Raw genomic sequence first — 6,000 nt, 5'->3', positions numbered from 1 at the left:
ATTTAATTCCAATTGAGAGTATCATACCATTCCGATCGAGGTTTCACGAATCGTAAACAGCGCGAGTCTTCCGACTTTCTGGAATGTGATCCTTAACCGCGCGGATGGCCGAAATCACCTTGCGTCGCATCCGTCTCTCTGATGTGGTTAATTGCGGTGGCGGCAAGTCGTTTGACCATCACAAAACGACCAACTAACGACGACGAGCGGAGACGATTTCCGTCGTATAGTCCTGCCTGGATGGAACGGTATTGCTTCGCTGGCTGGGGCAGCTGTTGGTTGGCTGGACCATCATCAACGAAGAGCGCAACGTCGTCATCGTCGTCGTCGTCTTCATCTTCACCGAACGACATCGCGACACGACACTCGTAAAATAGTGTGAACTTTATATTCACCTTAAATTATCTGGTCGTTTGCTCTCGCCATTTTAATGGTGGGTTCTGGTAAATTTTATATTTTGTCGCAATTAGGTGCCAACTCATGCCAGTTTACGGGGTCCTTTTGATGGGGTTCGGTGTGACTTGCAGATATGTAGCTACGTTTGCCATCCGATAGGATGAATCATGTGCTAATCGATGACAGTATGATCGTTCATATCGACTGTAGAGCCAAGATGCTCGCAGTATGATCTTGCTGAATACTTATGCGTTTACCGACTGAAATACATCCTGCTATCTAGAAAAACTATTGCTCTCTCGAAAAAAAAGTGCTCTCTTACCGCATTTCGAGAATCTTAATAAAAGCGTGCTAATTTGTGCAACTTCTGCGAACCTAATACAGTGATCTTCATTAAGGTAACAACCATTTCTACGAACGATTACACCGCTTCGACCGGAAGACCGCCGACCTCTGGCAATTTTAGCTGAACGACAAAATCAACCGGTGGCCTCTTCAGATTTTGTCAGTCGTTAGTGACTCAGCTCATCAGGTAACGGACGATTCTGAAGGAAATCCGTCATTTACTAGTTTCTGGTTGGGACCATAACGGGCGTGGGCGAGTATGTAGCTCCGGCTTAGCGCATAGATTGACCGTAAGGCAATTGTGTGTGACAACTGGGTGATTCCGGGAACTGGGAGGGATCACATTATTGTACAATCTGGTGTCGTTTGTAAGCTGCTGACCGGTTTGCTAATTACGGTTCAGATTTGTTGGGACCACAGTCAGGTGTGTAGGGGGTGGTCGGTATAAAATGCGTCGATAGGCTAAAGTGGTCCAACTTTGTAATATTCCCCTGTGTATTTGAATGACACCGCCTTCAAATCGACATTTTGAAAATGAACTTTTAGTTATTTTTTCTACCAACCAACAATAGGGTGCTCCAACACAGCGTTAAAACTTCACACAACTTATTAGATTTGTAAACCTCAGCCGGTGGTTCGTGCTCTTTTAGAAGTTAACCATCAAAGCTAATTTATTTTCTCGATCAGCCTAGATAGCTGTGTAGTGTCGGTGGCGGTTGTCTCAATTGGCTAAGAATAACACTACGGACCACCTGTTCCGGAGGTAAAAGTCCACTAAACAGGGAACCCCAATCTAAGGTGTCCGGCGACCCGTGCTGATGGATGAATGGTTGAGGGGGTTTAAAAGATGCTCGAACTTTAGCGGAGCTTGTAACGTAGGGCGATTTCGTGTTGCGTTACGGTGTAAGGTCTACCAAACGGAACTCAAGGACGGATTGTCAAGCTGGGGTAATGTGTTTTGGTAATAAGGATTCATGGTACAAAGTCCTTGTTACTGATGACAGTTTCTAAAATTGAATTTATTCTACCTAGCTAATTGTTAAAGACTCGGACTTTGCCCACCCGAGACTACACTCGATGTAAGGAGAAAACATGACTTACTTATCTAATAACGTATTAACCTAATACTGTTTTCAGTTGTGGTAATTCAAGGACTCACGTGAATACGTATTTCAGAACACATTCTTTAATTGGAAATAATTTTGCAACTAGCATAAAGCCCGGGGTTTTCTTTGTTGTCCTGGGACTAAACTAGCAGCAAGACATGGATGGGGCTAGAGATGGGGCGATTGCGTTATGCAGTAGCAGAGTTATGCAAAACAATGCACAATGGGTCCAGAGCCGTATTTACGAAGACAAAAATGTTTGTGCCTAAACCATAAGTTTTAGATACATGGTGTCTTTGGGAAAGTTTCTTCTTATTTTTCGACCTTTTTTCTCATTACTGTGAAATTAGGGTAGTCCCTGTAGTTTCGCTGATCCAAACATCTGATTTTTAATAGTTTTATGTACGTTCACAAAATGTTCTACAAAGTTGTGAAAAAACTTATTTGGAGCAAGTTTGCCGAAGAAACCATTATTCTATCTCTTATGGTTCCTAACTTATATTTTTTTTTTAAGATTCATGTTAGGGTGATCCATGAATTTCAGTTTTCCTGAAATAACTTTTAATTCGTTCGTTTCTCGTAAATACTTTGTTCCGAGCACCTTTAAAACTATTAACGACGCATATTTTTTCCAAAGAGCTCAAAGTTGTAACTCTTATAGTTAAAAAGATATTGGCATTTTTCTTCGAAAAATCTTTTTTTTTTCAAAATGTCATATCTCAAAAAGGAGCAAATGGATTTTCAATCTCCCGGTTGCATTCGAAAGATCGTACTTTGTTCTATTTATGGTGAAAAAACTGTAGGTACCTTTTTTGTTTAAAGCTTTTTATTGAATTTTGAAAATACGATTTTTTTCATGGAAAAGCAGTTGTAACTTTGAAAATCGATGAGATACAAACTTGGCGTCTTCGACAAAATTGTGAGTTTTTGGCTGCTATAAAAGTGTCCAGAACAAAGTATTACGAAAAAATCAACACATAAAATTATATTGAGTAAAAACAGATTTTCATATGGAAAGCGGAACAATTTCATCAAACTCGACTAGCCTTTGTTAGATAGATCGAAGTAACCATGTCGAAAATGTTTAAATTTGCTTATAATCCATAATTCGTCAATGAACTCAACTTAAAATGTAATTTTGAGCTGATTTCCATCAATTTAATTTCAATTTCATCACTTCAATGTATGGATAGTGAAAAATGCCAATATCTTTTAACCTATGAGAGTTAGAACTTTGAGCTCTTTGGAAAAAATATGCGTCGTTAATAGTTCTAAAAGTGCTCGGAACAAAGTATTTACGAGAAACAAACGAATTAAAAGTTATTTCAGGAAAACTGAAATTCATGGATCACCCTAACATGAATCTTTTAAAAAAATATAAGTTAGGAACCATAAGAGATAGAGTAATGGTTTCTTCGGCAAACTTGCTCCAAATAAGTTCTTTTACAACTTTGTAGAACATTTTGTGAACGCACATAAAACTATTAAAAAGCAGATGTTTGGATCAGCGAAACTAGAGGGACCACCCTAATTTCACAATAATGAGAAAAAAGGTCGAAAAATAAGAAGAAACTTTCCCAAAGACACCATGTATCTAAAACTTATGGTTTAGGCACAAACATTTTTGTCTTCGTAAACACGGCTCTGGACCCATTGTACAATGTGTTTCTAGCTGTTTTGATATAATTTTTGGACCTTTTGGAATAATGGAATTTGTAATGACTGTAAGAAGAAGAATCTCATAACCTCTTGATGTCGGAGAATCGTCATTCCATAGTAGTTCGAGAGATGCACTTGAATAAACAAAAAACATCTAGTGCTTCTTGTAGGAAGGATCATTGTTACAGTCTCGACAGTGGGACAAACGTTCGCAGTAACTGGGCAAAAGTTTGCATTGTATTTCTGAATCTAGAACATCAATATAGTTACAGAATATTTGAAACAATGATGATTTTGCATGGAAACTACTATACAGGGTGCAGCAGGAAAAAATGCGAAAAGTTCAAGGCACTATTACACGCTAAATATGGGATATATATGACTATTTTTTCATGACAGTGTATTAGTCAATTCCCATATTCTAGCACTGAAAAATAAAAATGAACATATTTGATGTTTCACATGTGATAATGTAAGCCTAATAAGCGGGTATCAATAAATTGCGCGCCCAATGGTCATTAAACAAAATGACTATAACAGTAACAAAATTAGCTTAAATTTGATGAACAACCAGACCACACTGATCCAGAGCCATGTAGTTTCACTACATACTAGATACTAGATGAAATAAGTACATATACTTGATGATACTGTAGAAAAAATTAAACATTTTGTTTTATCAGATACGAAATTTAGCGACCTGTGTACTTTTCTGCGGTTTGAAAATTCTGATAATCTTCAGCTTCAGGCGCCGCCCTGTAAAGGTTAGTGACCAAAATGGGAAAATTTTTAATTTACTTTTCAGAAAACTAGCCTATTAGAGATCATGGAACGTTATAACATAGATTGGTTAACGTCAAATTGACGAAAACGAGGTTTGAAGTTGAAAAACACTTTCGCATTTTTTCCTGCCGCATACTGTACACTCCCGTCATAAGTAAAGACTCACAAAAAGTATTGCAACAATATTGCATCACCCTGACTAACCTCGATATCTCTAAAACCAGAACGCCTACAAAAATGCCGCCTTCAGAAAAGTTGTTGCTTTTGGGCTCTTGAATAACTATGCTGAAGAGAGTATCTTTGCAAATCCTCAGGTTTTGGAGATATCGAGGTGAGTCAGCAGAGGAGAATATCAAAATGATAACAACGGAATCACAAAATCTGTTTTAAATCTTGGTTTGTTATTATTAACTTATTGTGGCATTACCTTTCCATAACATGTTTTGTTGGACAAACTTATTTTGTTACGACCGTGCTGTTAATATGTTTTCTTTAAATAACATTTCAATAACATGTTTTTTTTGTAGAACAAGTTCAGTTATTTTTGAGGCAAATATTTGATCATCAATAACACATCAATAACAAGTTTTGCAATCAAAACTACACCATTCGAGATTGACGTTGTTCACAGCATTTCGCAAGAACCTGATGAGAAAATCACGTTTTCTCGTCAGTTCCTCTTCCTCTTCTTTCTGACATTACATTCTAACTGTATCAGTAAGGAGCATCCATTAAGTACGTCTCGCAAAAATGGGGGATTTTTGTCCCCCCTCCCCACTTCGTACGAGGTTTTCCTATACTTAACACATTGCTTGTCACATTTTCACAAACCACCCTTCCCCCTTAGACCTTATATGATCTTATAACTCATTTTGATTTAAAATTGCTATCACTAACTTGTTAATTTCAAAATTTGTTATTGAAATATTTTACAAATTCACTATTATTAACTTGTTATTGAAACAAACAAATTGTGTTATTCAACTGGTCTTCCAGGAACATTTTTTTTTTGCAATGATTTTTGTTATTTTGCCGCTTATGACAGACAAGTTTATAACATGATATGTTATGTTAATAACACAACAATAACTCTTTCCGTTTCTCAGTTATTTTGCCAAAATGACATATTTTATTATGCTGTAGATATTCTCTACTGCTCGGGCCTGAACCTGACATACACGAGCATCTTCAAAAACACAAATTAAGAGGTTGAAACATGTAAATTTACGTCTTTCAAGACACCCCAAAATAAAACTTATTTTTTCTTGGCGTCTAGCAATCACTAGAACCGATTTGACAGACAAAACATGGAAAAGTAAAATAATGCCATGCATGGAATCGAACGCCGGATCTGCTGATCGTGAGCGACATCTCTTACCTCTCGGCTATTTCACCGAGTAAGAAGGTGGCTGATGAACGTGATACTGATTCTACGTTTCTTTGTTGACATTTAACGCAACCAACCAGCACTTAGGGTACATGTTCCATCATTAATTTCACGCTCCCATATTTATCCTATTCGAAAACAAGCGATTACGGCACCGATTGATCCCGTTCTTTTTGTTTTCATCGGTGCTCACTTCTAACAAAAAATACAAAAATAAGAAACAAAACAAACAGCGCTTCAATCCTTTGTTTTTCGTAGGATGAAAATGGGAGCCACATGCTTAAGAAGGGAACCAATACCCTATATGATGCGCGTAAAATTGAG

This window comes from Aedes albopictus, chromosome 2 (assembly GCF_035046485.1).
Source record: "Aedes albopictus strain Foshan chromosome 2, AalbF5, whole genome shotgun sequence".
Taxonomy (NCBI): Eukaryota; Metazoa; Arthropoda; class Insecta; order Diptera; family Culicidae; genus Aedes; species Aedes albopictus.
Note: the sequence above shows the minus strand (reverse complement) of the source record.